Below are 20,386 nucleotides of genomic sequence, written 5' to 3'. Positions count from 1 at the left end.
TCTTAGAAAAAAATAAACAAACATTTCTATACTTATTCTTTCACTATGAAAATGTCAAGCAGGTGGTGTAGATCTGTAGGATTTTTTTTTAACTTAATCCCTTTTTTGATTTAATTTAAAGGCAGCAAAATGTCATAACTGTGCAAGGGGTGTGTAGACTTTCACTAGGCACTCTAGGTGAATGGCTCACTTAAAGAACAGTGCTCATTACCAGAAATGAAGGGTCAGTGCTGGGCACTGAGAACTAAGTTGACAGTTTCAGAGAGCTCAGTGCTGGAACAAACTTAATGGACATCTGACTGTCCAAATGTGGGGGATAGATCAGTAACACAGAATAAAACAATTTGCCTCATCACTCTTACTAATTCTGTCCTCTACATAAAACCAACAAAATCTCCACTTAAAAATCATGTATGAGGGAAGAGAAGGCAATGTAACACAAGCACATAATATGAAGTAGTCTGGGGTTGCATCTCAGTTTAAAATGGCTTCTTTTCCATGAATACTGATGAAACAACTCAGGTGAAAGCAACATGGCAGATGGTCACCAGCTATTACATTTTAGTATTCCCTTTCACCCGTCCAGTACTTTAAAAACATCAGTACAGCCAACTTCCATCTCCACATCACAACCCCCTAACCGGAGCTGCTCTGTGTGTTCCCTGAGTCTGAGGTGTAGGTGCTTTTCTTCTTGGAGTACTTTAGAGCGCTGAACGAGACCCTCATCCTCGCCACTGTCCTCTCGCTGCGGCACCTCAGCGTGTTCTTTACATGCTCCCTGAACTCCTCTGAGATGAAGTAGTAGATGAAGGGATCCACACAGCTGTTGAGGCTGGCCAGACACAGGGTGGTGATGTAAAAGCCATAGCCATTGTTCACTACTCCGGCCAGCAGGAGGGAGTAGTGCACAAGCAGCATGATGTTACTGGGGGTGAAACAGACCAGGAACATGACCAGCACAGTGATGATGAGCACCACAGCCTTGTGCCGATTCTTGGTGATGCTGGCGTTCGTCATGGAGTGCCTCAGCGACTTGAGCATCAGAACGTAGGCCACCACGCACACCACAGTGGGAACTACAAATCCCAGGGTTCCCATGGTCAGGAAGTAGCCGACGGCCATGCTATTCTGGCTGGGCCGGATGACATCGTGGCAGGTGGTGATGTTGAGGTTGGTCACCTTGACTGTCTGGTCGTAGAGGTAGAGAGGGGTGGTCAGCAGCCAGACCCCCACCCAGACTGCGACAGACTGCACCAATGGCTACCTGGTTGTCCCTACATTTCTGGGAGAGGGGGTGAACGATGGCCCAGTAGCGCCAATAGCACAGTCAGTGTAGTCAGCTCAGCCATACCCATTGAGACTGTGTCTGTGCCTCGACCTAGGTTGGGCAAAACTAAACATGGCGGTGTTCACCCTAGCAATCTTATTAGGATAAAGACCTCCTCCATTCCTGCCATTATTGAAAGAGATCGTGATACCTCACATCTCAAAATAGGGTTACTTAATGTTAGATCCCTCACTTCAAAGGCAGTCATAGTCAATGAACTAATCACTGATCATAATCTTGATGTGATTGGCCTGACTGAAACATGGCTTAAGCCTGATGAATTTGCTGTGTTAAATGAGGCCTCACCTCCTGGTTACACTAGTGACCATATTCCCCGTGCATCCCGCAAAGGCGGAGGTGTTGCTAACATTTACGATAGCAAATTTCAATTTACAAAAAAAAAAATGGCGTTTTCATCTTTTGAGCTTCTAGTCATGAAATCTATGCAGCCTACTCAATCACTTTTTATAGCTACTGTTTACAGGCCTCCTGGGCCATATACAGCGTTCCTCTCTGAGTTTCCTGAATTCCTATCAGACCTTGTAGTCATAGCAGATCATATTCTAATTTTTGGTGATTTTAATATTCACATGGAGAAGTCCACAGACCCACTCCAAAAGTCTTTCGGAGCCATTATCGACTCAGTGGGTTTTGTCCAACATGTCTCTGGACCTACTCACTGCCACAGTCATACTCTGGACCTAGTTTTGTCCCATGGAATAAATGTTGTAGATCTTAATGTTTTTCCACAAAATCCTGGACTATCGGACCACCATTTTATTACATTTGCAATCGCAACAAATAATCTGCTCAGACCCCAACCAAGGAGCATCAAAAGTCGTGCTATAAATTCTCAAACAACACAAAAATTCATTGATGCCCTTCCAGACTCCTTCTGCCTACCCAAGGACGTCAGAGGACAAAAATCAGTTAACCACTTAACTGAGGAACTCAATTTAACCTTGCGCAATACCCTAGATGCAGTTGCACCCCTAAAAACGAAAAACATTTGTCATAAGAAACTAGCTCCCTGGTATACAGAAAATACCCGAGCTTTGAAGCAAGCTTCCAGGAAATTGGAACGGAAATGGCGCCACACCAAACTGGAAGTCTTCCGACTAGCTTGGAAAGACAGTACCGTGCAGTACCGAAGAGCCCTCACTGCTGCTCGATCATCCTACTTTTCCAACTTAATCGAGGAAAATAAGAACAATCCAAAATTTCTTTTTGATACTGTTGCAAAGCTAACTAAAAAGCAGCATTCCCCAAGAGAGGATGGCTTTCACTTCAGCAGTGATAAATTCATGAACTTCTTTGAGGAAAAGATCATGACCATTAGAAAGCAAATTACGGACTCCTCTTTGAATCTGCGTATTCCTCCAGGGCTTAGCTGTCCTGGATCTGCACAGCTCTGCGAGGGCCTGGGATCGGGAGAGACACTTAAGTGTTTTAGTACTATATCTCTTGACACAATGATGAAAATAATCATGGCCTCTAAACCTTCAAGCTGCATACTGGATCCTATTCCTACTAAACTGCTGAAGGAGCTGCTTCCTGTGCTTGGCCCTCCTATGTTGAACATAATAAACAGCTCTCTATCCACCGGATGTGTACCAAACTCACTAAAAGTGGCAGTGATAAAGCCTCTCTTGAAAAAGCCAAACCTTGACCCGGAAAATATAAAAAACTATCGGCCTATATCGAATCTTCCATTCCTCTCAAAAATTTTAGAAAAAGCTGTTGCGCAGCAACTCACTGCCTTTCTGAAGACAAACAATGTATACGAAATGCTTCAGTCTGGTTTTAGACCCCATCATAGCACTGAGACTGCACTTGTGAAGGTGGTAAATGACCTTTTAATGGCGTCAGACCGAGGCTCTGCATCTGTCCTCGTGCTACTAGACCTTAGTGCTGCCTTTGACACCATCGATCACCACATTCTTTTGGAGAGACTGGAAACCCAAATTGGTCTACACGGACAAGTTCTGGCCTGGTTTAGATCCTACCTGTCGGAAAGATATCAGTTTGTCTCTGTGAATGGTCTGTCCTCCGACAAATCAACTGTACATTTCGGTGTTCCTCAAGGTTCCGTTTTAGGACCACTATTGTTTTCACTATATATTTTACCTCTTGGGGATGTTATTCGAAAACATAATGTTAACTTTCACTGCTATGCGGATGACACACAGCTGTACATTTCAATGAAACATGGTGAAGCCCCAAAATTGCCCTCGCTAGAAGCCTGTGTTTCAGACATAAGGAAGTGGATGGCTGAAAACTTTTTACTTTTAAACTCGGACAAAACAGAGATGCTTGTTCTAGGTCCCAAGAAACAAAGAGATCTTCTGTTAAATCTGACAATTCATCTTGAAGGTTGTAAAGTCGTCTCAAATAAAACTGTGAAGGACCTCGGCGTTACTCTTGACCCTGATCTCTCTTTTGACGAACATATCAAGACTGTTTCAAGGACAGCTTTTTTCCATCTACGTAACATTGCAAAAATCAGAAATTTTCTGTCCAAAAATGATGCAGAAAAATTAATCCATGCATTTGTTACTTCTAGGTTAGACTACTGCAATGCTCTATTTTCCGGCTACCCGGATAAAGCACTAAATAAACTTCAGTTAGTGCTAAATACGGCTGCTAGAATCCTGACTAGAACCAAGAAATTTGATCATATTACTCCAGTGCTAGCTTCCCTACACTGGCTTCCTGTTAAGGCAAGGGCTGATTTCAAGGTTTTACTGTTAACCTATAAAGCGTTACATGGGCTTGCTCCTACCTATCTTTCCGAGTTGGTCCTGCCGTACATACCAATACGTACGCTACGGTCACAAGACGCAGGCCTCCTAATTGTCCCTAGAATTTCTAAGCAAACAGCGGGAGGCAGGGCTTTCTCCTATAGATCTCCATTTTTATGGAACAGTCTGCCTACCCATGTGAGAGACGCAGACTCGGTCTCAACCTTTAAGTCTTTACTGAAGACTTATCTCTTCAGTAGGTCATATGATTGAGTGTAGTCTGGCCCAGGAGTGTGAAGGTGAACGGAAAGGCTGGAGCAACGAACAGCCCTTGCTGTCTCTGCCAGGCCGGTTCCCCTCTCCACTGGGGTTCTCTGCCTCTAACCCTGTTGCAGGGGCTGAGTCACTGGCTTGCTGGTGCTCTTTCATGCCGTCCCTGGGAGGGGTGCGTCACTTGAGTGGGTTGAGTTACTGACGTGATCTTCCTGTCTGGGTTGGCGCCCCCCCCTTGGTTTGTGCTGTGGTGGAGACCTCTGTGGGCTATACTCGGCCTTGTCTCAGGATTGTAAGTTGGTGGTTGGGGATATCCCTCTAGTGGTGCGGGGGCTGTGCTTTGGCGGAGTGGGTGGGGTTATATCCTTCCTGTTTGGCCCTGTCCGGGGGTTTCTTCGGATGGGGCCACAGTGTCTCCGGACCGCTCCTGTCTCAGCCTCCAGTATTTATGCTGCAGTAGTTTATGTGTCGGGGGGCTGGGGTTAGTTGGTTATACCTGGAGTACTTCTCCTGTCTTATCCAGTGTCCTGTGTGAATTTAAGTATGCTCTCTCTAATTCTCTCGTTCTCTCTTTCTCTCTGAGAACCTGAGCCCTAGGACCATACGTCAGGACTACCGGGCATGATGACACCTTGCTGTCCCCAGTCCGCCTGGCCTTGCTGCTATTCCAGTTTCAACTGTTCTGCCTGCGGCTACGAAACCCCTACCTGTCCCAGACCTGCTGTTTTCTACTCTTAATGATCGGCTATGAAAAGCCAACTGAGAGACCTGAGCCCTAGGACCATACGTCGGGACTACCGGCCGTGGTGACTCCTTGCTGTCCCCAGTCCGCCTGGCCTTGCTGCTATTCCAGTTTCAACTGTTCTGCCTGCGGTTATGGAACCCCTACCTGTCCCAGACCTGCTGTTTTCAACTCTTAATGATCGGCTATGAAAAGCCAACTGAGATTTATTCCTGATTATTATTTGACCATGCTTGTCACTTATGAACATTTTTGAACATCTTGGCATGGTTCTGTTATAATCTCCACCCGGCACAGCCAGAAGAGGACTGGCCACCCCTCATAGCCTGGTTCCTCTCTAGGTTTCTTCCTAGGTTTTCGCCTTTCTAGGGAGTTTTTCCTAGCCACCGTGCTTCTACACCTGCATTACTAGCTGTTTGGGGTTTTAGGCTGGGTTTCTGTACAGCACTTCGAGATATTAGCTGATGTAAGAAGGGCTATATAAAATAAAATTGATTGATTGATTGATTGATACAGGTGATGAAGAGGATGGAGCAGTACATGTTCCCATAGAAGAAGCCCACCAGCACTTTACACAGCCTCTCTCCATAGATCCAGTCGTTGCCGTTGAAGTGGTAGGCGATCTTCAGGGGCGTCCAGATGACAAACAGCAGGTCGGACAGCGCCAGGTTGGCCATGTAGATGGCGGCAGGGTGCTTCTTCTTGGTCCTGAACAGGAAGACCCAGATGGCCATGGTGTTGGTGGGCAGCCCCACAGCAAACACCACTATGTAGACAATGGGGAGGAACACAGTGGTCAGATGACTGTCCAGAACCATGCGGGCCGTCAAGGAGACCCTCACCCCCTCCATTGTCTCGTTCCCTGTGAATCCTCGGTCTTCAACGTCAGCATCAAACCGCTCTGAGAAAGAGAGGAGAGGTGAGTATAAACAGGGCTGTTTATGGACTTCTAACAATGGGGTTAGATTGTATGCCATTTATTTAAATACAATAGACATTAGTGATTGATTTACTTCGCTGTCAGGTACATGCCTCAATTATACATTGTCTATTGTTCTTATGTAAACTAAATCAAAAGTACACAACATTTATTTGAAATCAACTAATAAGACGCCAGAGGGGTATACTAAAATGAGGAACAAGGAGGATGAGGATAAGCTTAAAATGGGCATCGTCTACTTAACTCAAAAGCCAAAAACACATACTGTATCTAAGTGTAGCTTTCTTTATGAACCAGAAAATAAAGTCATTGATCCTGCTTTGTAGTATACCCCTTAAGAAGGTCATTTTCAGTAAAGAATATCAATAGTGCGTTCCTGCAGGTGGCCATTCCTCCATCTTTCCCGCCTGCTGTGTACCAGAGTCCTAGCTTGCTAACTAGCTAGCTAGCACCCAGGTTCCTAAACGCCTGCCAAACAACTGCTCTCACCCTCGTTAACAGAACTGATGGAAAACAGTGCCTGACAGGTGGGGGCGAAGGACAGTGTCTACCATTGTCCTAGCTAGCTAGATACCGTTGTTGCCCCCGTCTCGTCTTCTGTGGGGTTTATCGGCAGTTGGCATCCAACGTTATGGTGCATTACTGCTACCTACTGTAATTGCTGTTATTGTGAAGTGGAAATGTCTAGGAGCAACAACGGCTCATCTGCGAAGTGGTAGGCCACACAAGCTCACAGAATGGAACCGCCGTAGTGCGTAAAAATCATCTGTCCTCAGTTGCAAAACTCACTACCGAGTTCCAAACTGCCTCTGGACGCAACGTCAGCACAATAACTGTTTGTCAGGGGAGCTTCATGAAATGGGTTTCCATGGCCGAGCAGCCTAAGATCACCATGCGCAATGTCAAGCGTCGGCTGGAGTGGTCTAAAGCTCGCCGCCATTGGACTCTAGAGCAGCGGAAACGCATTCTCTGGCGTGATGAATCACGCATCACCATCTGGCAGTCCGACGGACTAATCTGGGATTGGCGGATGCCAGGAGAACGCTACCTGCCCCAATGCATATTGCCAACTGTAAAGTTTGGTGGAGGAGGAATAATGGTCTGGGACTGTTTTTTATGTTTCGGGCTAGGCCCCTTAGTTCCAGTGAAGGGAAATCTTAACGCTACAGTATACAATGACATTCTAGATGATTCTGTGCTTCCAAATTTGTGGCAACAGCTTGGGGAAGGCCCTTTCCTGTTTCAGCATGACAATGCCCCCGTGCACAAAGCGAGGTCCATAGAAATGGTTTGTCGAGATCGGTGTGGAGAACTTGACTGGCCTGCACAGGACCCTGACCTCAACCCCATCTAACACATTTGGGATGAATTGGAATGCTGACTGCGAGCCAGGCCTAATCCCCCAACATCAGTGCCCGACCTCACTAATGTGGCTGAATGGAAGTAAATCCCCGGAGCAACGTTCCAACATCTAGTGGAAAGCATTCCCAGAAGAGTGGAGGCTTTTACAGCAGCAAAGGGGAACCAACTCCATATTAATGCCCATGATTTTGGAATGAGATGTTTGACGAGCAGGTGTCCACATACTTTTGGTGATGTAGTGTATAAAGAGGGTTTCCTGCAGATGCCCACATGCAGGAACGCCCCGAATTCCGGGGCGCAATTGCACCCTTCTCAAAAATCTTTGAAGATTAGTGCGTCTGAGGCCGTGTTCGAGAGCGTCAAAACCGTGATGTATCATGGGTAAATTGTGACTGACTAACTGATACTAATGAGTCGTTATTTATGATGCAAGGTGATGTGTAGATAAATCAGTCAGAAGTCGCCTGCACTGTCGGCTGCAATGTTGGAGAAACCCATTGTCATGTGGGATAATGACATCACTCATTGGCGTCTTGAGGTTTGTAACCACACCCGACATTGGAAATACCATCACAACATGACAAATCAGGGTATTTCACAATCTCTGCATTCAGGAATCAGAGGGAATCCGACTCAATAAATTGCCCAAGGCAATAAAGAATAGCGTAACAACGTTGTTTATCTGATCGGGGAAAAAAACATCAATAACGAGAGAAAGAGGGTAAAGGCTCTCTTACCATTTTTCTGAGACAGACAGAGATCGGCACAGGCCAATAAAAATATATGTTTCAACCAATGTGGCTTGAAATTCATGTTAACTTCCACAAAACTTTCCAACAATGATCTATCTGCGATGTATGAAAAGTGTTGAATGCTGATACACGCCTTTGTGTATTCCTTTTGTCTGTGCGACGTTGAAGTGAACTGAAGAGATAGGGTACCACACCCCTTCCTTTCATAACAGGTGGGAAGAAAAAACCTGCGTGATGTCATAAGACACGTGACCATGCACACCTGTGTTGTTCAGGCTAACTGGCTGAGGGGATATAGTAGGTCAAAATGTTGCCCTCAGACACTGATCTAAGGTCAGTTTTATATTTTTCCACTTAGGCTTCAAGTTGGAATTTAGGGAAGGTATAAGCTGATCCTAGAGCTGTGCCTAGGGGCACCTTCACTACCACCTGCAGAAAAACGGATGTGCAAATGTGTCTTCTTGACAAGTATAGGCCTAAGGAAATGTACAGCTCAGCACTGCAGTAGAGTAGGCCTACCAGCATGTGTAGTAGGTAGGCTAGTTAATAGTGGAAAAGAGGAGTGCATCAAGAACATTTCCTCACAGTTAAATAATATGATTCCCTGTCTGCTGATCTCTCCTGCCCTCCTCTCTGTCTATATGTTGCCAGTTGCAACACAGAGCAAAGGTTTATGAGAGTAATGAGAAAGTGGTGTGTCTTGCATCAGGTCCAGTGTACTCAAGGCAGTCTCAGTGGAAGTTCCAACAGTTTGATCTTTTTGCTTGACTTAGTCACTAGCATCTCTGTTTGGTCAATAAAACAGAGCAGATGGCTAGTTTCTTGAGGACTCTCGGGTGCTTTTCTCTTGCTATGTTGTCTTTGTACAGGTGAAACGGAGGAATGGAATGGTGGTGATCGGGGGGGGGGGGGGGGGGGGGGGGGGGGGAGTTTTTATTGTAGAGTTAATTTGGTGAACTACCTGAAATTATGATGAGACACAATTGATGAGACACTGCCAGTGTGTGTGTGTGTGTGTGTGCATAAACATGTATTACTCAATATTTCAGCTATTCACAATGCCTGTGTCCATTATTTGTATTCCTTAAATACATTTTAAAGAAATTAAACCACAAACAAAATATACATCATCACACACAAAACAATCGGATAGCTTTATTTGAAACATTTACCATAGTTTTTTTATAATGTTCTGTAACTGTATGGCACAAATACCTTCTTTAAGACCATTTAATATTTTTTTCATTTAATGTTATCCTCCATACCAAATATAAGTCCCACTTAGCAAACAAAATACTTGTTTGTACTAAATAGGTATGTAGCATCACCTGCTGTATGTAATGCAACATGCAGGACTGTGACAAAGTGCTGTAAAATGTCCTTGACTTGAAATGAGTATAATTCACACCAGTAGGGGGTATCACAGCACTTCTTACTCTCGAAGTGGTACAGCAATGCGTTATATTTCGTACGCTGAGTGCGCAAGGGTGTCTGTACGCAGCGTAGTACCTGTTCTGACGCGTTTTGCTCGACTTGTTTGGGTATTTGAGTAGTCAAACAGCGCTTCCATTTCTGAATGCATAGATAATACATTCACACAAATGGACAATTTAGTAATAATGAGTGTGAGCTAAAGTTATTGTAGTGATAATATACACTCAGTGGCCAGTTTATTAAGGTACACCACCCTGTTCATGAAAAGACGTCGCTCCTACAGACGCCTGTATCTTTGAAGTGACTAGGTGTATTGATACATCATCCAAAGTGTAATTCATAACTTCAGTGTCTGCTTTTTTACATGTTTACCCATCTACCAATAGGTGCCCTTCTTTGCAAGGCATTGGAAAACCTCCCTGGTCTTTGTGGTTGAATCTGGGTTTGAAATTCACTGCTTGACTGAGGGACCTTACAGATAATTGTATGTGTGGGGTACAGAGATGAGGTACTCATTTAAAAATCCTGTTAAACACTATTATTGCACACAGAGTGAGTCAATGCAACTTATAATGTGACTTGTTAAGCAATTATTTTCTCCTGAACTTTGTTTAGGCTTGCCATAACAAAAATATTGAATACTTATTGACTGAAGACATTTCAACTTTTCATTTTTAATTCATTTGTATAAATATATTTAAGATAAAGATAAATTGTATTATCCATTACATTTTCAAAAGATTTACATTTTCCTTTTCTCTTACCCTAAATATATCTTCTCGGTACTGTAGTTGGGTACAGCTCAGAAACAATTTTGGCCCGTGTCAATCAGAACAGCAGCTTCTTGCACTGTCTGAAACAAGGGAAATGTATATCTCTTCTTTATATTTAGAGTTGGGCATAGCTAACCCAGACCTATAGTGTGATGGCCACTGGCTATGGATGAATGTCTGACTGAATTTATCATACAAGCCAAATCCATTCTTTCTACTCAGATATAGCCTAGCTTTGGTCCATGTCTATCTTACAGACCAGAAGCTTCTTGCACTGTCTGAAACAGTGAAAATACAGTATATGCTATATATACAGTATATTTTTTACTTTAGTGAGTGAATCAGAAACAGCTCTCTGTGTCTCCATCCATCCATCAGACCAGGAGTTTCTTGTACTGGCTGCTGAGACTGGCCTGGAAGGTGTCCACCTTAGTAATCCTAGTGCTGGTCCTCGTGCTGATTCTGGTCCTGGTGCTGGTCTTGGAGGAACCAGAGGATGAGGCCAGACTCTTCCTTCCCTCGGCGGCCGCCCGGCATCCCAGCGCCCCCTCCAGCTTCCTCTGGCACTGGGATGAGCCAGAATAGTAGACCAGGGGATCCAGGCAGCAGCTGATGCTCCCCACACATAGTGACACCAGGTAGGCCACGTGGGTAGCATCCGGCTCCCCACCCACCTGCCCAGCGATCTGGAGGTAGTGAGCGAGGAGAATGGAGTTGGTGGGCGTGAAACAGACCACGAATACCACAAGCACGGTGACCGCCATCACCACAGCCCGCGCCTTCTGCCTCGAACGACCTAGATCAGATCAAATTACAATAGAAAATATTATTATCCTCTAATGAGAAACATTTTTAAAACAAACATGCTGAATCAAGATTAAGAAACAGATTAGCCAAATTAAGTACATTATTGTCTGGTTTCCCTGGTTTGTATTTACCTACAACACCGCACGGAGACTTGTTGAGCACCTGCACCACCCGGGAGTAACAGGTCACCATGACGATCAGCGGCAGGAAGTAGAGGGTACAGGAGAGCGTAGGGAAGAAGAAGAGGTAGTGCCCCTCTAACAGCTCCAGGTCCTGGATGTCATGGCAGGTGGTGATATCCAGTGGGTTGTAGTAGACTGTCTGCTGTGAGAGGACAAGAGGCAGCGAGCCGCCCACAGCCAGGCCCCACATGGCGCTGGAGGCTAAGGCTGCGTTGCGGGGGCTCCTCCAGGCCAGGGAGTCGATGGGGTAGGCCACCGCCAGCAGGCGGTCCACGCTGACACAGGTCATGAGGAGGACGGAGCAGTACATGTTGCAGTAGAAGGCTGCAGTGACCAGGCGGCACATCCCCTCGCCGAAGAACCAGTCATTGCCATTGTAGTGGTAGATGATCTTGAAGGGCAGCAGCAGGGCGAACAGCAGGTCGGCGGCTGCCAGGTTCAGCATGTAGATCACTGCCGGCTTCATGGGCCGGATCCGTCGGACAAAAGTCACCATGGCAACAGTGTTAAGGGGCACGCTGATGAGGAAGATGATGGTGTAAAGTGTCGGGATGAAGATGGTGGACAGGTGGCCTGTGAGGAAGTCGTTGGCCATAACAGAGATAGCGTAAGACCAGACTCCTGTAGCATTCCTGGCAGAGCCCAGTTCCAATGGTCCCAGTCTGGACCCGTTTATAAACCCAACTCTCTCTCCCGGTCCGGACACATTGTTTAGTCCGACTCCGGGCCCATTACTGTCTTCGTCTGGGTAGTTGTCCAGTAGGTCTAGATCTATTGGCTCGTCTGTGACCAGGGACCCTTCCGTGACTAACCTTATGGCGAAGGTCCTCACGATGGTGCTGCCTTTGGAGAAAAACAACACAGAGACGTGAGTCAGTCACACATGGGAGTAGGTGTGTGGAGCACTGCAGTCTACATTATAATAGTCATAGAGCGCAGTGGTGAGGAGGGCCTGAAACAGAGACTGTTTGATCTTCAGAGAGTTTGAAGTTCCTATAGGATCCCCTTGGAAATGGGATGAAGTGTGTCCTGAAAATGAGGGGTCTTCCATGGGTAATGGAGTAACTTTCTTTAAAATCCCCTTTTCATTGTCGATAAAATGCTGGTTCTGTCAATAAAATGATGTATTCAACAAGACCACTTCTAAAATCCTATCGCAATACATTTCAACCTGTTTTTTGCATCATAAAAAGGAGAGTTATATCAGCCAAGAAAAGCAAAGGATAAAATGTAGGCCTATAATAAAACTCCATAAATATCCCTCATGGGGCCAGTATGAAAAATGTATGCACTCACTAACTGTAAGTCGCTCTGGATAAGAGCGTCTGCTAAATGACTAAAAATGTAAATGTAAATGACTTATACTGAACAAAAATATAAACGCAACATGCAACAATTTCTAAGATTTTACTGAGTTAGAGTTCATATAAGGAAATCAGTCAATTGAAATAAATTCATTAGGCCCTAATCTATGGATTTCACATGACTAGGCAGGGGTGCAGCCATGGGTAGGCCTTGGAGGGCATTTTGTGTGACAAAACTGCACATTTTAAAGTTACTTTTTATTGTCCCCAGCACAAGGTGCACCTGTGTAATGATCACGTTGTTTAATCAGCGTCTTGATATGCCACACATGTCAGGTGGATAGGTTATCTTGGCAAAGGATAAATGCTCACTAACAGGGATGTAAACGAATTTGTGCACAACATTTTAGAGAAATAAGCTTTTTGTGTGTATGGCACATTTATGAGATGTTTTATTTCAGCTCATGAAACATGGGACCAACACTTTACATGTTTATATTTTTGTTCAGTGTAGTATTTTATACTTTGGAATATGTAACTGTCTATAAATGTTTCATGACACTTAATAATAATACACATAATACTGTATGTTGCGACGGTTATAAATTAGTGCGTAAAAATGAAGTCACTGTGCCACACTGACCCGTTATAGCCTAGCATGAAACTTTGCCAAATAATAGTTTATGGCTATAAGTCAGGCAGGGCCTAAAAGTGTATGCTACACGTTCTTTGTATGAAATACATTTTATCACACATGTATGAAATACATTTTATCACACATGTATGAAATACATTTTATCACACATCAGGGGAATTCTACTCACCGTTATAAACGGCTGAAGCCGCATTCGCGCCTGCCAGCAAAAGAAAGGTTTTGAAAAACATCCTTGCAGAACTGTAATGAAGTCCAATAAAGATGAACAGGTTTACTACCTCGCAGAACTGTAATGAAGTCCAATAAAGATGAACAGGTTTACTAATATAGCCTAAAGAGTTTCTTCTAGATCTGAACACGTGATATTGTCAACCTGTATGTATGTATGTTCGGTCTCCTTCTCTGTTGCTGCATAGAGAACTAACTGTCGCTTTCAGACAGTTCACGTCTCCCGGTCCATCCGTGACGCAGAATATGGAAATAGTCCAGCGTTCCTATCTTTTGATGTCATCACTTGGATCAACGATCGGAAGAATAATGCGCTGCATGTCAATAACGTTCACATGGGTTGACAGTTAACGTTTAATAGCATGACTGAATGGAGATCAATGCTGTTTTCTTGTTAGGTCAACTGTTAAATAGAAAATGTTACTTTTTTTTTACACTGGCAGTCCCAGTTATTGCCTACTTTTGATTTGTATTATTATCAATATAATTGATGTTCGATATGAACAAAGCCAGGTGCAGAATACAGTACGCCTACACTCCTAGACCCACAACATAGATTTTGACAAGAGCAGATAATCATATTTTTCAACAATTATATTAAATTAAAACGCTTTTGAGGTCATATGAATATTGAAGAATGCTGTTTGTCAGTTTGATATGTTTTGTTTAGTAAGGTTGTGCTTGCTGATGGTAGTATAAAGATGCATTTCCTCTATTTTGTGCAGATACAACGTTGATAATGGTCAGCATCAGGAGTTTCCAGGAAATTGTGATCTTCCAAAGAGAAAGAGCTACCAGGTGTGAAACAGGGAAGGGACTCAGGGGGTATGCTAACTTGGTATAGAGCAGACCTAACTCTCTCTATTAAATTAATCAAAACAGGAACATTTTACATTTGGCTAGAAATTCAAAAGCAAATGATCTCAACAGAGAAAAATGTCCTCCTGTGTGCTACCTATATCCCCCCACTAGAATCACCATACTTTAATGAAGACAGCTTCTCCATCCTGGAGGGAGAAATCAATCATTTCCAGACCCAGGGACATGTACTAGTCTGTGGCGACCTAAATGCCAGAACTGGACAAGAACCTGACACCCTCAGCACACAGGGGGACAAACACCTACCTGGAGGTGTTAATTCCCTCCCCATATGCCCCCCTAGGCACAACTACGACAACATAACCAACAAAAACGGGTCACAACTCCTGCAGCTCTGTTGCACGCTGGGTATGTACATAGTCAATGGTAGGCTTCGAGGGGACTCCTATGGTAGGTACACCTATAGCTCATCTCTTGGCAGTAGTACTGTAGACTACTTTATCACTGACCTCAACCCAGAGTCTCTCAGAGCGTTCACAGTCAGCCCACTGACACCCCTATCAGACCACAGCAAAATCACAGTCTACTTGAACAGAGCAATACTCAATCATGAGGCATCAAAGCCAAAGGAACTTAATAATATTAAGAAATCCTATAGATGGAAGGAAAGTAGTGTTAGGCAATAACAAATTCAATCCCTTTTAGACAACTTCCTGGACAAAACGTTCCACTATAATAGTGAAGGTGTAAACTTGGCAGTAGAAAACCTAAACAGTATATTTGACCTCTCAGCTTCCCTATCAAATCTAAAAATCTCTAACAGAAAACAGAAGAAATGTAACAACAATGACAAATGGTTTGATGAAGAATGCAAAAACCTAAGAAAGAAATTGAGAAACCTATCCAACCAAAAACATAGAGACCCAGAAAGCCTGAGCCTACGCCTTCAATATGGTGAATCAATAAAACAATACAGAAATACACTACGGAAAAAGAAGGAACAGCATGTCAGAAATCAGCTCAATATAATAGAATAATCCATACTCTAACCACTTCTGGGAAAATTGGAAAACACTAAACAAACAAAAACATGAAGAGCTATCGATCCAAAACGGAGATGTATGGGTAAACCACTTTTTGGCCCTATAACAAAGAACAAACAGCAAAGAATCTTAGAATCAACTATTAAAGACTACCAGAACCCACTGGATTCTCCAATTACATTGAATGAACTACAGGACAAAATACAAACCCTCCAAACCAAAAAGGCCTGTGGTGTTGATGGTATCCTCAATGAAATTATAAAATATACAGACCACAAATTCAAATTGGCTATACTTAAACTCTTTAACATCATCCTTAGCTCTGGCATCTTCCCCAATATTTGGAACCAAGGACTGATCACCCCAATCCACAAAAGTGGAGACAAATTTGGGATATACGTCAACAGCAACTGTCACGCCATGGCTCTGGGGACTCTAATATGTTGAGCCAGGGTGTGTATAGTCTATGTGTGTTCTAGGTTTCACTTTCTGGTTTTGTAGATCTATGTTGGCCAGGGTGGCTCCCAATCAGAGACGGCTGTAGCTCGTTGTCTCTGATTGGGAGTCATACTTAGGTAGCCGTTTGGCACTCATTCATTGTGGTTTCTTGTTCCATGTTGGTTCGTGTATGTAACCAGGGACGTCACGTTTTCGTTTTGTTGTTTTGTTCGTGTGTTCATTCTAATTAAATAAAATGTTCGCATTCAACGCTGCGCCTTGGTCCTCCTCTGTAGATGACGATCGTGACAGCAACCTTGGGAAAATCCTCTGCATTATCATTAACAGCAGACTAGTTCATTTCCTCAGTAAAAACAATGTACTGAGCAAATGTCAAATTGGCTTTTTACCAAATTACCGTACGACAGACCACGTATTCACCCTGCACACCCTAATTGACAAACAAACAAACCAAAACAAAGGCAAAGTCTTCTCATGCTTTGTTGATTTCAAACAAGCTTTTGACTAAATTTGGCATGAGGGTCTGCTATACAAATTGATGGAAAGTGGGGTTGGGGGAAAAACATACGACATTATAAAATCCATGTTCACAAACAACAAGTGTGCGGTTAAAATTGGCAAAAAACACACACATTTCTTTCCACAGGGCCGTGGGGTGAGACAGGGATGTAGTTTAAGCCCCACCCTCTTCAACATATATATCAACAAATTGGCAAGGGCATTAGAACAGTCTGCAGCACCCGGCCTCACCCTACTAGAATCTGAAGTCAAATGTCTACTGTTTGCTGATGATCTAGTGCTTCTGTCACCAACCAAGGAGGGCCTACAGCAGCACCTAGATCTTCTGCACAGATTCTGTCAGACCTGGGCCCTGACAGTAAATCTCAGTAAGACAAAAATAATGGTGTTCCAAAAAAGGTCCAGTTGCCAGGACCACAAATACAAATTCCATCTAGACACGGTTGCCCTAGAGCACACAAAAAACTATACATACCTCGGCCTAAACATCAGCGCCACAGGTAACTTCCACAAAGCTGTGAAAGATCTGAGAGACAAGGCAAGAAGGGCCTTCTATGCCATCAAAAGGAACATAAAATTCGACATACCAATTAGGATCTGGCTAAAAATACATGTGAGGTCTGGGGTCCACTCACCAACCAAGAATTCACAAAATGGGACAAACACCAAATTGAGACTCTGCATGCAGAATTCTGCAAAAATATCATCAGTGTACAACGAAAAACACCAAATAATGCATGCAGGGCAGAATTAGGCCGATACCCGCTAATTATCAAAATCCAGAAAAGAGCCTTAAATTCTATAACCACTTAAAAGGAAGCGATTCCCAAACCTTCCATAACAAAGCCATCACCTACAGAGAGATTAACTTGGAGAAGAGTCCCCTAAGTAAGCTGTTCCTGGGTGTCACGATCGTTTAAAGACTGGTCGAACCAAGGCGCAGCGTGATAAGCGTACATGTTTATTAAACGAATAAACACATGACAAAACAACAAACAAACGATACGTGAAGTCTTAAGGTACACACAACAAACCTATACGGAACAAGATCCCACAACTAACAGGTGCCAAAAGGCTGCCTAAGTATGGTCCCCAATCAGAGACAACGAGCGACAGCTGCCTCTGATTGGGAACCACCTCGGCCAACATAGAAATAGACATACCAGATACTACACAATAGAAACAACACAACACGGAATATACACACCCTGACTCAACAAATAAACGTCCCCTGAGTCAGGGCGTGACACTGGGGCTCTGATCAGTAACACAAACAGACCCCACAGAGCCCCAGGACAACAACACAATTAGACCAACCAAATCATGAGAAAACAAAAAGAGAATTACTTGACACATTGGAAAGAATTAACAAAAAAACAGAGCAAACTAGAATGGTATTTGCCCCTAAACAGAGAGTACACAGTGGCAGAATACCTGACCACTGTGACTGACCCAAACTTAAGGAAAGCTTTGACTATGTACAGACTCAGTGAGCATAGCCTTGCTATTGAGAAAGGCCGCCATAGGCGGACCTGGCTCTCAAGAGAAGACAGGCTATGTGCACACTGCCCACAAAATGAGGTGGAAACTGAGCTGCACTTCCTAACCTCCTGCCAAATGTATGACCATATTAGAGACACATATTCCCTCAGATTACAGAGATCCACACAGAATTTGAAAACAAACCCAAGTTTGATAAACTCCCTTATCTACTGGGTGAAATACCACAGTGTGCCATCACAGCAGCAAGATTTGTAATGTGTTGCCACAAGAAAAGGGCAACCAGTGAAGAACAAACACCTTTGTAAATACAACCCATATTTATGTTTATTTATTTTTCCGTTTGCACATTGTTACAACACTGTATATATACAGTACATAATGACATTTGAAATGTCTTTATTCTTTTGGAACTTCTGAGTGTAATGTTTACTGTTAATATTTATTGTTTATTTCACTTTTGTTTACTATCTACTTCACTTGCTTTGGCAATGTTAACATCGGTTTCCCATCGGGGGGGGTAAGAATGGACAGGAAGTCATTTGGCGAGGAATTACTTTCTGTAAGAGCAGACCACTAATGGCCTCAAGACAACAGTTGCAGCTGAGTCTCCTGTGGTACTGCAAAGCACATTTATAACAATGAATAAATCAGTGAAAATGTCTGGGTTTAGTGTGATTCTTGTAAGAGCCAATGTATGCTTAACCCGAAAATGTGGTCGGAGGCACCGTATGGATAGTGTGAAGCAATTGTGGAGCCTCCTGAGGCATGCAGAGGCCAGATTGAGCTCCATACCGCATCGCTGTGCGCCTCTCAAATTTTGTAACAATACAGAGGGCTCTGCATTGACATGAAGTCCTGTATAAATACAAACTCACTTCCTTCACAACTTCCTTCACAACAGCTCCGCGCTGCTCGGCAAAGCGCAAGACGTATGAATGCCCTGACTTCTGCAGAGGCCGTAAATGCTGCATGGCCAATGCAGACACCAGATTGACCATGAAGGCCTTTAAGAGGAATGCATTTGATGTTGACCTCGCTCAAGCATTTAAAAACCCCTCTGTTTTCCTGTCTATTTCCAGAGGCTGGTTTTCCTTGGGAAAGTAAACTGTCCTTGCTGTTTTGAACTAGCCCCCTCCCAATATTCTGTCTGCCTGTCAAGGTTCAGAACAAAGTGTTCAGCTTCAAGACTCCTCCAACAATCACGATGAACACTGTTTCTAGATGATTAAATTAGTGTAAAACATGGTGTGTAAAACAAAAAACAAAAACAAAACAACATTAGGATTTTTTGCAATCACCTTCTCTGATTAATGCGTAATACTCCTTAGATTAGCTTCTTAGCAACGATGACTAAATAGATACAGCTATCTGACTGCCCTGCAGCACACCCTGCACTGGATATGACCTAAGTCTCCTTGTAGGGCAACAGACGCCTCCACTCTCTCAATGGGTCAGACTCCACTCTATCCAGCCCATCTGATCCACTCTCTGACAGAAGACTTCATTGATTATATCAGAGTTAATCTGTGACTAAGTTACTTGAGTGGTTTAGTGACACTTTTATTTTGGCGCTGGTTAGTGGTTACCTGTTTTTGTTTGGAGAAGTCTAATTGGCTCTCGTGGAGGAGTGATACGACTCTATTCCAATATCCACAATACTAGCATACCACTTAGTTAGGAAGGAGCAATGCATTGGTATGCTACTACATTGGAACCTAGCCTTTGATTGCGAAGTACCACAACTCCCTCTCCCCTTCCTTATTATTTTTCTCAGGAAAGTTGTGTAACAGTCTGACCATCTGGACCTTACTGTGCTGTTAATACAAAGAGGCCTGAATTCCTCTCACTGTGACAAAGTCAAGTTCATGTTATTTTCGCTGTACATTCTCCAAGGTGATGGAGTGGAGTTGCTCAAAGCCTCTCTGCCAAGTTCTGTCTGCGATTTGGGAAGATTTAACAAATTATTATTTCTCAGCACGTTACTTATTATGGTCATCATCTGTGGCATACAAGTTATTAAACCCCTCCCACACAAGGCAAGAAAATAATCAAGTACTGTATGCAATGAAGTAACTGTCCTACTGTGGAATAAACAATGGTTTGCCATTACACAGTCAGGTGTTTACTGTGAGATGTTAGTCTACACTAATATTTTCACACATCTTTTATCTCTCTTGAAGAAGAAGTGGGGAATTTAGTTATTTTTTTCCCCGCCTGTGTTCTGCATCAGCTTACACTCGCTGCACTGTGATCCTTCAACATAACCAGCAAGAGTCAGGATGAACCCAGATACTCTTAATAGCTTCCTGTGTGGAGAGGAATTCACAGAAACACTGAACCGTCTCTGTTAACCTCATTCTATAACCCACTGGGCACAGATGTCAATTCAACGTCTATTCCACGTTGGTTCAAAGTAATTTCATTGAATTGACATGGAAACAACATTGATTCAACCAATGTGTGCCCAGTGGGAACATATTGTCTGTAGCTGACTTTAAAAAGGCAGGGAAGGCAGTGGAAGCC

At 43.6% G+C, this 20,386-nt stretch overlaps 1 pseudogene across 1 annotated transcript; it reads right to left on the bottom strand.

The window, feature by feature from the left end:
• Positions 1–636: 636 nt before the first annotated feature.
• Positions 637–13,655, bottom strand: LOC311128531 (annotated as a pseudogene). Its single transcript, XR_014615298.1, has 6 exons — positions 13,462–13,655; positions 11,283–12,176; positions 10,725–11,140; positions 8,123–8,309; positions 5,598–5,984; positions 637–1,329 (listed from the first exon to the last, which is right to left on the bottom strand). The product of XR_014615298.1 is annotated as an uncharacterized misc_RNA (transcript).
• Positions 13,656–20,386: the final 6,731 nt, after the last annotated feature.

Source organism: Coregonus lavaretus (genome assembly GCF_964263955.1).
Source record: "Coregonus lavaretus genome assembly, chromosome: 4".
In the NCBI taxonomy this organism is placed as follows: Eukaryota; Metazoa; Chordata; class Actinopteri; order Salmoniformes; family Salmonidae; genus Coregonus; species Coregonus lavaretus.
Note: the sequence above shows the minus strand (reverse complement) of the source record. Positions and strands in the feature narration are given on the sequence as shown.